Source organism: Lissotriton helveticus, chromosome 3_1, assembly GCF_964261635.1.
Source record: "Lissotriton helveticus chromosome 3_1, aLisHel1.1, whole genome shotgun sequence".
Lineage (NCBI taxonomy): Eukaryota > Metazoa > Chordata > Amphibia > Caudata > Salamandridae > Lissotriton > Lissotriton helveticus.
In genome coordinates this window covers 1,200,473,033-1,200,488,219 of record NC_136061.1, presented here as the reverse complement: position 1 = coordinate 1,200,488,219, position 15,187 = coordinate 1,200,473,033, and the positions used below count along the sequence as shown (strand labels likewise).

At 40.2% G+C, this 15,187-nt stretch overlaps 1 long non-coding RNA gene across 2 annotated transcripts in view; it reads right to left on the bottom strand.

Moving 5' to 3' along the window:
- Nucleotides 1–12,746: 12,746 nt before the first annotated feature.
- LOC144823370 (uncharacterized) overlaps nucleotides 12,747–15,187 on the bottom strand; it is a 438,528-nt gene continuing 436,087 nt past the window's right edge. For both annotated transcript variants that reach the window (XR_013608774.1, XR_013608773.1), the window contains exon 3: nucleotides 12,747–14,260. This is a non-coding gene — a long non-coding RNA (uncharacterized LOC144823370). The remainder of the gene's footprint in view (nucleotides 14,261–15,187) is intronic.

The following is a 15,187-nucleotide window of genomic DNA, read 5'->3' as shown; positions in this document are numbered from 1 at the left end:
TAAATGTTTAATGCTAAACTTGTATAAGGTATATTGTGCTGAGATGCTTAGTCATGCTGGCCTTCCCTACTTGGACACCCCAAGCTGTGGTTGTAAGTTGTTGACCCCTTTGAAAGCGGAGCTGCTGTATTTGTCCGCCGGCAAACTTGGTCCAAAGGTTGTGCCGGGTTTTTGCCCCCTAGCAAAGGTGATCCAAATATCCTCAGCTTTTGAGGGAGTCAAGCTCAACAGGAGACACATGTGCATATAGTATCTTGGTTTGTTGAATACCACAAACATGTCAAAAACCATTAAATGCTATGAGTATGCATGCCTAAAAAATGGCACGGATATTTGGGTACTTATTGAGGTCTTGATTAATTGTGGTCTGCGCAATGAGTCTAGAATGTTTTAATTATCCTCTGGATATGTTTTGGATTTTAAAGGCAGTTAGACACTCTAGCATGCTCGATGTTTGTGGTTGTGTAATTCTGGGGATCTGACACTGTCAAAAAGCATTAGAACAGACATTGAAAAGCATCACTGTCAGTCTCTAAAGTCATTCCCTTAACTAAGCGATTTAAGGGCATATTATCAAGGACAGGCGATACATTATCGCCGCTTTTATCGGCAGGAAACTGCCGATAAAGCGGCGATAATGGCCTTGATAATATGCTCTATGAATTCCAATCGAAGCCCATGTTAGATGTGTTCACATCTAACATGGGCTTCGATTGGAATTCATAGAGCATATTATCAAGGCCATTATCGCCGCTTTATCGGCAGTTTTCTGCCGATAAAAGCGGCGATAATGTATTGCCTGTCCTTGATAATATGCCCCAAGGTTCCTGTTCCTGTATCTATTTCACGTCTTTTACTTCATCTTGCATTCCCTAAGAGTGTCAGCTGTTTCCATTATGTTATGTGCCTGTATTTTTTGCGCATCTTATTACTCTTGTAGAGTGTATACTTTGAACTGAGACGTGCCAGGTGTTTATGACAATCCGTGATTGAGAGCGCTGGTGCTGAGGCTGAATGCAGTGCAAGTTTCTCATAGTACCTGTCAGTGGGTTTTGGCCTCTGCAGAGCAATGGTCACATATTCCAGTTGCAATTGAAATTCTATGTAAATGTGTGTGAAAGGGTACACAATTTTTAAAATATTGACAAGGCAAAAGTAAAAGTAAATAAAGTGATTACACGTGAGTAAGAGCAGTGTATGTTTGTGGGGATGAAGTGAATGAAATGCGAGGAAGTGCTTCGAGAGAGAGTGAAAAGAGGGAGCTGAAGAAGAAAGAGATGGGGTGTAAGATATGCAGATGGAAGAGATGTGGAGAGACAAATGGCATACATGTCTAACATAAAGTGCCCATAACTGAACACCAATACTCCTTAATAATTAAATTCACAGTCTCACAATTTCAGAATTGAATCATTTTTAATATTAATTATTTACAACAAAATCAGTGCTGTTACTCATTTATCTCAAACAGCTAAAAACCATTGACAAAGCCAATAGTCCTGGCAGGTTGTAGGTGTATGTCAGTTGTTGTGTTGTATATCTGGATGCAATAACAGAAAGCTCAGAGAGAAGCCCAAATACCATTCAGGTTGCATACTATGGAAATCTCAGAAATATACTTTACATGTTTAATCCACATCCCATATAGCGACCTCTCTTTTCATCCCACCTAAAGTTCTGTCTGCACGTGTTTCTACACGACTGATTGCAGCCAGAACCTGGGGTGCTTCCCCAAGCCTCGTTAGAGCATGTTCTTCCAAAGTTGATGCCACACAGTGCAAGACACTAGGAAAGTACACACTTTAATGGGACTGAAGTTGTCACACAGTACAATTTGCACACTAGAGTAAATGTTGAACATATTAATGCAGTAAGATGTGGGGCACTTCTTAATGTGTTAAAATATTTGAAGAGTACATGTTCACAGTTGCATTATAAACCTTCCTACTTTCACATTAAATTCTTTATTAAAATGTACTTTAAAAGGCATCATTTGCCAATCTTTTTTCAATTTGTTCGCGGGGTGGAGCCCCCTGAACCCTAAATATGTCCATCGAGCTCACTCGCTTTGCTCACTATATAAAAGTGATACCCAACTTTTACTTCACACAGGGCCGGACTGGCTACCGGGCAGTTGTGTGTGCTGCCGAGCAGGGGGATGATTTCTCCGTGGTGTGGGCTTATTTCGTTGATGGGGACCTGCGTGCGCTTTGAAATAAAAAAAGCAAAACGAATTTCGTTTTGCACACACAGGTCCCCATCAACGAAATCATCCCCCTGCTCGGCAGCACACACAACTGCCCGGTAGCCAGTCCGGCCCTGACTTCACGTCACTTTCAACTGTCACCAGCCGCCACTGCTCCTTTGAGGCCATCGGTCACAAAAGCAAATCTGCACAATGCAATGTGAGCATCTGCGGAACCATTAATAAATATTGGCCAAACAGTCATAGAATTCTGATGAGGGCGAGAAGGAGGTAATTAAGTCAGGAGAGTCCATTGCAGTCCTTAAATATCTTAAATACTTCTCTGACTGAACTATTAGCATTATTAATCTTGGAAGAAAAGTGCACCTGCCAATTTAACCATCTTTAAGTACTGTTAGATAGTTGGCTCTAGCAGTTGGTCAGTAGAGGCGCTGTCCCCAGTGCTTACTTTGCACACCAAAAAGTGCCAGGGCCCTGCCAACTGCCCTGCCAATGACAACAGCAACACAACTACTAACCATCACACTTCAACAAGTGTGACAATTCAGACTATTCCGGGTCCCCAAAACTATAAGAATGGCTTGGGCTGCAGTTACAAGACCATATTAATGTATATTGAATTAATAAACAACGGTTGTTGTGTTCATCTCCACATTATACAGACAGCACCACCATTAGGCAGACTGTCAGAAGTGCTGATGTTGACAATTCAATGCCATAAACTGGTTTCACAAGATAACTGTGATGAATGCCTTACTCTAACACACAGCCTCACGTGCTTGAATTCTATGTGGGTGCAGTTTTAGTCCTTAATTCTGAGTAGCAATGTTCTATGCCACATTACTTCTATGGAGCATTCTTTCTACTGAGTGTATTTCTGACAGAACTTTTTTCCTGGCAATATCGTCAATATGATATTTTTTTAACCATGACACATTGGGGCATATTATCAAGGACAGGCGATACATTATCGCCGCTTTTATCGGCAGGAAACTGCAAATAAAGCGGCGATAATGGCCTTGATAATATGCTCTATGAATTCCAATCGAAGCCCATGTTTGATGTGAACACATCTAACATGGGCTTCGATTGGAATTCATAGAGCATATTATCAAAGCCATTATCGCCGCTTTATCAGCAGTTTCCTGCCGATAAAAGCGGCGATAATGTATCGCCTGTCCTTGATAATATGCCCCATTATTCTTCAAAAGCTGATGAGTTTCTGCATTTTTAAGGTTGAGGGGGATAATACAATGTAGGATATTCCCAAAGCAAGCCCTGGGCCCTCATTGAGATGTGCAGGGAAAATCACACAAAATAATTGAGGACTCAAAGGAAAACAATACTACACCGAGGATGAGCTGCTCGTCAGGCAAGGAGCTGCAGGCAAAGGAAACTGTAAAGCTGCCTCTTATAACAGCCATCTACAAGCAGGGCCTGTCGAATGCATTATGAAGAATGCAGCACAATCTTGTTAAAGGGCCCTATTTACAATGGAATTATTCCGACTTACGCATTTAAATGGGGTCACCTTACACCAGCATAACTTACACCATACTTACAGAATAACACAATCATAATGTATTCACTTAAGCTGTCTCCTAAGTGTCGCTTGAGAGTGTGCACAGAGATGTGTCAGGGAGTACTACAGAAATATCTTGCAAATGAGGTGCGCATCGAGTCAGGTATAACTTTTTGGGGATTTCCAAAGCGTTTTATGGGCATTTCTCAACATTTCAGCATAGTTAAGTTACAAGTGGAGGGCAGACACGCAACTGCTACAGGAGTGATAGGGAGCTTCAGTTATGCCAGTGTCATCAGAGGGAACGGGGATGGAGAAGGAAGGACATTCTAGTGAAGGAAGGGATTCTAGAATTAACGAGAAAATCTAAGAAATTTCAGAATTGTAAACTCCTATCCTTTACATGCATTCATGAAAAATGAATACTTAGGAATATTAAAACAGGGGGGGCGTGGCTTGGACGCCGCGGCAACATGGAGGACCTGGCGCGAGCTCCGCGAATCCGCGGGGCTCTGTTTCAAATTACTGCAGTTTCCGCACCGCGCTCTGCTCCACAACCGACGGCATCCACAACCGGACCATGCGGTGAATCGAGGGACAGCCTTTCCATCGCCCATTTCCCGCTGGAGCGCTAGTTCGTGCCTGTGACGCGTCCTCCTCAGATCGGGTGCGAGGGGCCGCCATTTTAGGCTGCCTCGCCTGACGGTAAGCCCGTTACCAGCTGCTCAATTTTTGCTACCACAATGAGTTGCTCTTCTTGAAGTCGTGTGCCCTTCTACCAGCGCTATCTTCTTGATACTCAATCTACCTTTCATGCTGTTATTTACCTGGAAGGTGCGCCTGTACCACTATTCCCCTTGAGGTCTGTGGTTTTTCGCGCCCTTTTCTTCCTTCATCTCCGGTTTGCAGCCACAGTCTTCATGGACTCTTGTACCTATATGTTGATACCTCCTGCTTACGTTTACGCTATCGTCAATTGGCCATACTCGTTGTTCCTGCCTCATACTATGCTACTTTTCCTGCTGGCTCTCCTCTACAGTTGATGGTCTGTACCAGATATTCCCGTCTCCCTTTTTTCTGGGGCTCACTTCTCTCGGATTGGGTATGTGTGCGGCTGCTTCTTCTTTAAGCCGCTGAGCGCATTTTTCCCTTTCTTTTGGCAGTACAACCATATTGACTATTACTCTTTTTTTTGGATTCTTCTGTGTTGCTACACCATAGTCTCTGGTTTGGGCGTATTTTTTCTCACCATTTACGATGGCTAATGATCCCCACTCAGCTCGTGCATCTGTTACCGGCACCAAGCTAAAGAGACTGAAAAATGATCCTCCTTCGCCAATCCATGCTTCTCCAAACCCAGTTTTGGACTCCATTCTGGATAAAGTGAGAGGTCTTCAACCTTTTATGTCTTCAACTAATGAAAAATTGAAGCAGATGGAGGAGAGATGGCTCACTATGGAGAGTAAGGTTCTGGACCTAGAACAACGTGTCAGTTCTATTCAGGATGTCTCTACCAAAATACCGTTGCTTGAGCAAGAAATTCACAAACTGAAATTACACACAGAGGACCTTGAAAATAGAAATCGTAGAAATAACCTACGCATTTATGGTCTGCCGGAGAACGTTGAGGGGCCTAACTTGTTTGTTTTCCTACAAAAAAATTTGCCTGAGCTCCTAAGTCTATCGCCCTCTTCTGCTCCTCTAAACATTCAAAGAGCACACCGTTTGGGTCGATCTGCTACCAATTCTGCTAGACCTAGAGGCATCATCATGCTCTTCCTGGAATTCACCGAACTTATGTCTGTCCTGAAAGCTGCAAAGCATAAACGTCATCTTGCTTGGTCGGGACATAACATCTTCATCTCACAGGATGTCTCTAATGCAACGAACGCCCGACGCAAAGAGTTCCTGGAGCTACGACCTCAAATGAGACATCTTCATCTTCAGTATGGCATCCTTCATCCTTACCTCTGCAAGGTCACTCATGATGGACGCTCACGTACTTTTGATGATCCTGTAAAGCTAAAGTTATTCTTACAAAGCTTTCCTTCTACCGGAATGGATACAACCGTTTAAGTGTTTTCCTTCTCTCTCTTTCTTATGTTTTTTTTTTCTTCCTACGTCTATTCTTAGATCTCTTCCTAATATATCACTAACCTTTCCTTTTTTTTCACTTATGTTGTTTGCTGTCTTCTGTCGTTTATAACTTACTATCCTGGCTTATTCTTACTTGAGTTGCTCTTTCCTTCTTTGTGTGTATGTTATATTGCCCTTTTCTCATTTTACAATGCCTGTGCCCTGCCTTGCCGTTTGTCACCATGCTCCGTCTACATTGTTTTTTCGTTCTTTTACAGATCCGGCTTTGTTGCCCTGATCTGTTTCTTCCTCTATCCTTCCCTACTTTCTCCATGCTCTTTTCACCTCTTTTTCTCTTTCTTTCTTTCTTTATTCTCTCTTCTTGGTCACTCTGGTCTTCTTTTTCTTCTTTATTGTTATTGATGCTTTTGTTGAAGTTCACATGTCATACTTATGTTTGTTATGTGGATTTGCCCTTTTCCAACATTTTTCATTGTTGTGTTTTATTTTGTAGTCCCCTGCCTGCAGTGTCTCCCCTTCATTTGTTTTCCGTCCCTCCATTCCTTCATCATGTGTAATCTCGTCTCGTGGAACGTCTGTGGTCTTGGCAACCTTGTCAAACGTCAAAAGGTATTGTCCCATTTGTCTAAACTTCAATCTCAAATTGCATTTCTACAAGAGACTCATTGTATGAGATGGAGTCATTAAAGTTAAAACGACATTGGGTGGGGCAAGTTGTTTTTTCACCTGCTTCTAATAAGAAAGGTGGTGTCGCTATATTATTCCATAAAGCTTTGTCAGTTCAAATTATTTCTACTGAACATGATGATGATGGACGATGGGTAATGGCTAAGATTGTAGTCCAGAATAAGACGTTAGTCTTATTGAATATTTATGGCCCTGTTCGCCCTGATCCCAAATTTTGGTTGGATATTAAAATTCTCCCATCTTCTACTGATTGCCCTAACATTGTTGTGGCCGGGGATTTCAACCAATGGTTGGATCCTTACTCTGACAGACTATCCAAATGTAAATTCCAACCTGACAAAACTCACAAAGATTTCCAATCGGCCATTGCCTCTCGTCCATTTTTTGATGTATGGAAAACGTGTAATCCTGATTCCTTTGAATATACTTTTTTTTCCAACATGCATCATATCAGATCTAGAATAGAATATATTTTGGTCAGTAAATCCTTGCTCCCCTCGATTCAGACATCAGAAATTGGCTCCATTTTTATATCGGATCACGCCCCTGTTTTTGCCACACTTGATTTTTCTCTTACCTACTTGAAATTTAGCCATTGGAAATTCAATACATTCTTTTTATCTGACCCACTTTTTATAAAAAATGTTACTACCTTCATTACTGAATTTTTTACTTTTAATGTTCCCTCGGATACTTCCATTCCAAACACGTGGGATGCCTTTAAAGCTGCCTTACGAGCCTTTGTTTTATCTTTTGTTTCAAAGAAGAAAAGAGTTGCTAAAGCTACATATGAGGCTCAATTACAAACTATTAAACAACTGGAACACACTTATTTTACCTCTAAAGACCCCGCTGCCCTTCATGCCCTCATTGCTGCGAAAACAGAACTTAATAAATTGGCCACTGTTGAAGCTTGTAACATTTTACTTAAAATCAAATCTAAGTACTATGGGGGTCAAACCAAGGCTGGCAAGATGTTGGCTAATTATTTGAAAATTAAATCTGAACGTAAAACCATTGGGCCTATTCTTAATGAATCCACCAATAAACTGGTATCATCTGATGAAGATATTGCTGATGTCTTTCATGACTATTATCGATCCCTTTACACAGATGACACTTTCCCCTCCACTCAGAACCTTGACTCTTTCTTTTCAGGCCTTCCTCCCCCTCCAAAGCTTCCTGATGAATTTGCTTCCTTGGAAAAAGATATTACTCTTCAAGAAGTAATCTCTGCCATCCATGCTTTGAAAAGATCTAAAGCCCCTGGTCCTGATGGCCTTCCTGTCGAATTTTATTCTACTTTCTCCTCGATATTTTCCCCTAAACTTTTACAACTCTTCAATTCCTTTATTGCTCAAGCCAAGGCCTCAGGGTCCTTCATGGACGCGTTAATTATTATTATTACCAAACCAGATAATGACCACTCTCACTGTAAAAATTTCCGCCCTATTTCCCTAATTAACTATGATTGTAAAATTGTTGCCAAAATCCTAGCCTCTCGCCTTGATAATATCATCCCCCTTTTGATTAACACGGATCAAGTTGGCTTTGTAAAGGGTAGGCTTGCTTCGGACAATGCACGTATGTTTGCTAACATTATCTCCCTTAGTAAGAAATATAAAGACCCCCTTGCCGCTCTTTCTTTAGATGCGGAAAAGGCATTTGACCGAATCAATTGGCAATTTATGTTTCAGACCCTCCAATGGTTTGGTTTTGGGCCCTCTTTTATTTCATATATTAAATTATTGTACTCCTGTCCCCGTGCCAGTATTTTTGTCAATAATCAGTTTTCCAAATACTTTTCTTTATCCCGTGGTACAAGGCAAGGTTGCCCCCTCTCTCCCTTAATATTTATTCTGTGCCTTGAACCTTTCCTAGAGCGCATCCGCAATAATAACATGATTACTGGCTTTCAGTTCTCCTCTGTTCATACTAAACTCTCTGCATATGCGGATGATATCTTAGTTTACATGGCCAACCCTGTTGATTCGTTGCCACCTTTCATGAATGAAGTCCAACTTTACTCCTCTATCTCTGGCTATAAACTCAATTTATCCAAAACTGAAGTTCTGCCCTTAAACTCTGATTGTTCCCAATTCATGTTTAGTGATACTGAATTTACTTGGTGTCCTTCCAAAATTAAATATTTGGGTATTTGGTTCTCTTCTTCCCTTACTGATACTCTCAAATTTACCTTTAATAATTTGATCCAAAAACTACAAGCTCTTCTCCTCCTGTGGTCCCCGCTTTTACTTTCCTGGTGGGGCAGGCTGGATACTATTAAAATGATGATTACCCCCCATGTGCTGTATACAGTCTCTATGCTTCCCATCAAAATCCCTAATGTATATTTTTCCCGCATAAATTCTATATGTACAAAATTCCTTTGGAATAATAAACACCCTCGTATTGCCTTGCTTAAACTTTCTCGTCCTAAAACTGAAGGTGGTGTCCGTTTCCCTCTTTTAAAAGGCTACCATTCAGCTTTTTTACTTAAACCATCATTTTCATTAGCTTATGATTTTCAAACCATGCCAGTCCCCAAATGGGTTCTTTTTGAACGCTCCCTTTTGAAGGATTTTCCTTTTAAACATGTTGCTTTTATGTCCAACTGTTCCTTTATATCTCAATACCCCATTGTGAAATATTCGCAAACTCTTATCTCTAATGCTTTTTCTAAGGATGTAAGCCCATTGCAATGTTTTTTATCTTCCATTATTTGGTATAATAAATTTCTCAAATATAAGGGTAAATCTTTTTACTACAAGTATTGGAAGGAGAAGAATGTATCCTTTGTATATCAATTCCTCCTTAATTTTAATATTGTTCCCTTCCAAGATTTGCAACTAAGGTACCGACTCCCTGATGCTCTTTTTGGTGAATACACTATTATTACTACTGCTATTCTATCCTACTTAGCTACTTTCACACTTCCAACTGAATTTCCCGTTGTAACCCCTTCATCTCCTTTATATCCTTTGTTTTCTACCCACACTCCTAAGACTGCTTTTGTTTATAACATATTGCTATCTGTTGCTCAAGCCCGTCCTCAATCTAATGTTGAACTTACTTGGGAAAAAAATGTATCTGTCTCTTTTTCTATTAATATGTGGGAGAAAATTTGGGCCAAGTTATTTAAAGTTTCTGCAGCTGCACGTGTGACTCAACCTCTATATTTTGTATATTGTAGAGCGGTTATTACTCCCGTTAGCATTTATAAATTTTCTCCTAATTCCTCTCCCTTATGTTGGTCTTGTTCTAATGCTCCAGAAACGTTAATTCATTTACTATATGAATGTGCTACGGTTTCTTCCTTTTGGAATTCAGTTTGGAAGATTTGCATGTCAATTTTTAAGTTTAGCAATGCTTTATCTTTTATGCATGTTTTTCTCGGATCCCTTTCGCCTGATATAGATATAGCTTCATCTGAATCTAGATTGTTTGACCTTTTTATTGCTCTAGCTCTTGAGGTTATTCTATCGGCATGGAAAGATAATTCCAAAATATCTTTATCCATGTGGTGGAACTTTGTTTGTGATGAACATCGAATTGCTACTGTATCCTCTTCCTCCATTTCTCCAAAAATAAAATTTGATCTTCTATGGCTCCCATTTGCTTCCTATCGTTCCTCTACTACTCTATCCCACTGAGTCTTTTCCACCTTTTCCTCTTCTCTTCTCTCTTCTTCCTCTTTTCTCCTTTCTCTTCTTTCTTTCCTTTCTTTCCTTCTTCCTTGTCTCCTTTTACCTTATCCTTCCCCTTCCTCTGCATATCCCCTTTTGCTCTATTTAATCACATAATATTATGCCTGATTGTATCTCCCTATTCTTGTTGATATATTTCCATTTTATGGCATGTACTCTGTTTTATTCGCAAAAAAAATTCTATAAAAATCTATTAAACAAAAAAAAAACTAATATTAAAACAGTTTTTAGTCTTATCTGTTTGGAAAGGGATGGTTGATAAATACCTAATTAGACATAACTTTAGAAAAGACATAGAAGTAACTCATGAGAGGCATGAGTTATGCCTGTGTTTGTAGCTCAAAACCTGAATTCCAACGTGACTCTAAAGTAAGGAAATATAAAGGCCTTTTTTCGTAGGATCTGGGCTCTAACATTAATGTACAGATGACTACAATAGGAGGGCAGATAAACATAATACATGGGGCACTGATGGCATTTGTCAGGGCAGCAAATATACTCTCCTTTGCATAGTATTGTTTTCCTTTGAGTCATCAATTATTGTCTGTCATTTTGTCTTTACATATACATCTTGGTCCAGGGTTGTGTTTGCCGTCCATAGAGCTAACTCTAATGTCTCATATTTTGTTGCCTTCAACATTCTACCTCTTCATCATTTCATGAAATCCACTTTCTCCTCAAATCCAAGAACTTCATCCAATATTAATTTTGGTGCTCACAATTCCACCTATGTCCCATCATACTCAGGAGCACTATTCGCATTACTTCATATCTTCAGAGCAACTGGCACCATGTGCACAATCAGTGCTCCTCAACATTCCAGTCAGTCATGCACAAGAGTTGTGAACCCTGGATTCTAGACCCAGATCTGCAGGGTTTGGGTTCCAACCCACAGATGCAAGGATTTAGCTCAGTATACCATCGCTGAGCGAGGAAATCCAATTGAACTGCAGCCGCACACAACCCACTTTGATGTTCGTGTTTTCGGGGTTAGTAACAGTATTATAACAGGTTCAGGGACACTGGTCATTCATACCCAATTTTGTTCTTAGACTAGCACACTCAAGCACAGCAGTATGAATGCACTGTGTATTTGAAAGTGTTTTTTCAACAGTCTTACTCCTTTGCTTAGTACATGAATTATAAGCACACATAATATCATTAAAACAGCACATGTGCATGTTGCTAGCAACAAGACTAAAATGAACAGTTCTAGCATGCATTGGAATGTTCCTAACTTCCGACTACCCTAATACTACTGCTTAATGCTACTTCTATACAGCTACACAGTATTCGCTACAGTAAGAGGATGGAAAAGCTATCTTGCCTCAAGAGTTTCTTGGGGCCCTGTGCACTGCAAACCTGTTCACAGTGGATCAACTGTGTTATCAGATTTCAGTCTGGAAGAGAGTGTGCCTTTGGAAGGAAAACACACTATCAGCTAGACTCAGCTCCTCTCACGACTTGATCAACTCTTGGCATAAGAGCAGATGCTCCGGCAGTCAGGGAGGACCTCTCATGATAGCCTGGTGTGAAGGCTTCTCCCTCCTCAGTTGTCAATTCCAGGGGTTTGATGACTGACATTTAGCCTACATTGCAAAATAAAGTTGGGATTTTCCAAAACACGAGATACAAATACATCAATTTGGGCTACATGTGTACCCTACATATCTACTGTGTCTTGTGCCACCCGATGTGAGAAGAAAACAGTGTTTAGATGAAAATGATACTTTTACAAGTGCTGTAAAACCTAGTGACATGCTGACTGAGCGCCAAAGACAGACAGGCTCATTTAATGTTTTTCAAAATGGAGTCTGATTTGGGAGTTTACGACACAAGAATACAAGTCCAGTTACTCCAAGGGCATTTAAAAGTTATATTCAGCTACAGCACACACAACGTATCCATTTCAGAAAATTACAGAAAGTCAGACACCTGTAAAATATAGGTGCATGTGTACATTTTACACAGTTTTCTAACTTTCTAGAAATTCACAAACATCCCTAGTACGTGCAAATATAGGCTAATCCTAAAACGTCATGTACTCTCTTGATTTTCTGCGCTAATTCCCCAGCTGTTCACGGAGCAGATAATTAAAATGAGAAGTGCAGGGAGATTGTGTTTTTCCACACTTACCTCTGCTTTTATTTTTTCCTCCCCTTTAATATCACTTTTTACATGAAAAACCCTTTACATAAACGTCCTTAGAAATTGCATGTGTTCTCTTTCCGTTTTAGTAGTGTCATTTCTATTGTTTCTGGAGTAGGTAAGGCTTTCCAACGCTTCCCCAAGGATTGTGAAAACCCACAATCGATCAGTACAGTGTTCAATGTATTATGCAAACACTCACCCCTTCCACGTCAACTTTCCTGCCCTTAACCCAAACTTAGCGCTGTGAAAACCGTACTATCACGTTTTTTGCTACTTAGTATTTGGACTCTTTTTTATAATTATTTAGAATTGTATTTTCAAGAAACATAACTGCACCAATATCAGTTGTAAAGTATACAAGACATAAGAGTTGATCTTCATGCTCATGATATTTTTATTGATTATTTAAACATGATCTTGATATGAATATATTTGCATATGGCAGTGTTGAAATATACATTTATAAGCATAAAAGCAGGGATACACAAAGTCAAAGTCGCAATACGGCAGTGTGGTGAGTAGACAAGTTTGAACTCTATGCAGAGGGTGTGGGAAAGCACCAGCCAGCGTTCTCTTCTCTGTTTTCTTATTTTAGATGGAATCTGAGAGTCTCCCTTCTTCGGCCACCTTTGTGGTTGTGTTTCTTTTTTCTATTATTGTTCTGGGGGAGTATACATTTTGCTCTCAAACGTTTGATGATAAAACACATCATCCCAAAGGAGACTGAAGGAATGCAACATGCGTAACATACTTAAATTACATAAAACTTTAAATAGGTATTGTGTAGACTAGAAGTTGATAATCATACATATCAGTGGAGTAAAAGTAGTGAAGGGCAGAGAGTAAAAGGGCCGCATCAAGACATAATTTCAGTATACCAATGGTCAATGGAATTATAGCAATGGGAGACCAAATTATGTGGCAGACATTAGGAAGCAGGAAAAGGTGAATGTTGCTGCTTAATCCGGCACCGTCTGTGGTAGTATTATATTGCAACTTTTTTATCAAAGACATTTTCTGAGGAAAGGTTTCAGCTCAAAGTACCAGTTTCACATCACAACAAGGTACCCACTGTGGCACTTATATAGAATAATAATAATTATAATAATATTTAATCTGTTGGAGCTATAAAGAACTTTCTTGTTGAAAAGTGTAATTTATGCAGCAATAGGGGGACTACAGAACTAGATCAGTAATTCTCCTATTATGTGGAAATCACCATAGCCACAGAATCATATAATTCCAATGGCCCTGGACATATCTAATAAGAAAACCATGGTTTTAATCAGGAAGAGGATTGCCATTACTTTTAATATTGCCTCAAACCATGTCAGATTTCGTTGCTATCAGTTACCCTTCTTCATTATCTTTTTTTCATTTTACTTTGTACTAATTGCTTCAGGCGGACTATGTCGTTTGAGGGAGCAAATACCACATCAATTACTTTGATTCTGGTTGGGTTTGCAATGCAATCCTCCTCTAATCCACTGGGAACCATGCCACAATTGGGGGGCACCCAAGCGCAGTCGTAGTTACTGTGCCACGATTTCTGTTGGGGGTGCCCCTTCCAATCAATCTTCTTCACTCTGCCTACATTCACTCGAAGTTTCAGAACGACGTTTCGACCCTCCATGCCAATTGGATATCTTCTTGCTTTCTCAATCGCTCTGCTGACGTACACCCCAGGTCCCAGCATTCCATCCTTCGAGCGTCTGAATCCTGACTTAATAATGGATTCCGCCTGTTCGACGGTGGTGCCGTGGTACATGACGTAGAGCTTCCCATCAATGGGATCCTCGAGGGGCTGCAGGTCGACATCACTGTAGTAGGAGAAATCCTCTTCTGCCCAGAGGTCATTCGCGTATGACAATGAGAAACTCATTGCACAATCTAGAAAACATAAGGAAACGAAAGAGCATGAGTCTATCGCCGACTATCATTCGGAAATTAAGTTAGATATTTTCACAAAAAAGGCTGTAAACATAGGTCATACATACTTGTTTTTGTAATGAACACATTAATGTTCATGGGCATTCATGAAAATTTAAACTAGAGTGATAAAAGATATCATCTTAAATCAAGTAGCCATACCAAGACTGTTAGACCTGACATTTTTAGCAGGGTTACCCCCAGACTTTTTGCTTTTTAACTACCTGTTTTTTACTTCATTTTTGTTGGTTTTAGGACTCTGGGCACTTTATTACTGCTGATCATGCTAAAGTGTTCAGACTGCAATATACTCTCGAAAGGTTGCGGGTCTCGAGCTGGGGCATGATAAGGCCCTGTATACCATTAGTGGACAGGATAAATGTATCCCCGTGATATAACGATTGCCATAGGATACTCTAGTAATACTGTGAATATGCTATACTACACCTTAAGCCCTGATGAAGTTCCTAGGCATCCACGAACGAAATGCGTTGCTGATTTTTTAAAATATTTTGGAATAATAAAGGAACATGATGGACTGAATCTTGCAAAATTGAAATTTCTTTCCTGGTGCACCTTCCTTTCGAAGAATCAAAAGTGCATATACTCTCCATGTAAATCCTGTTACTGATTTGTATATCCATGATTTGCATATTTGATTTACTCATAAGTCCCTAGTGTACCCCGAGCCTATAAATCAAATGCCACCCACACAAGTAGCTCTTCCAGTGTCTGCAGTGTCTGTGCACGCAGTTTTAAACTGTCATGTTGAACTGGCAAGGGCACCCACTTGCCAGGCCTATCCCTTCCCTTTTATTACATATGTCACTCCTAAGGTAGGCCCAAGGTACCCACCTTGGCAGGGTGCAGTGTTTGTGAAAGGTAGGA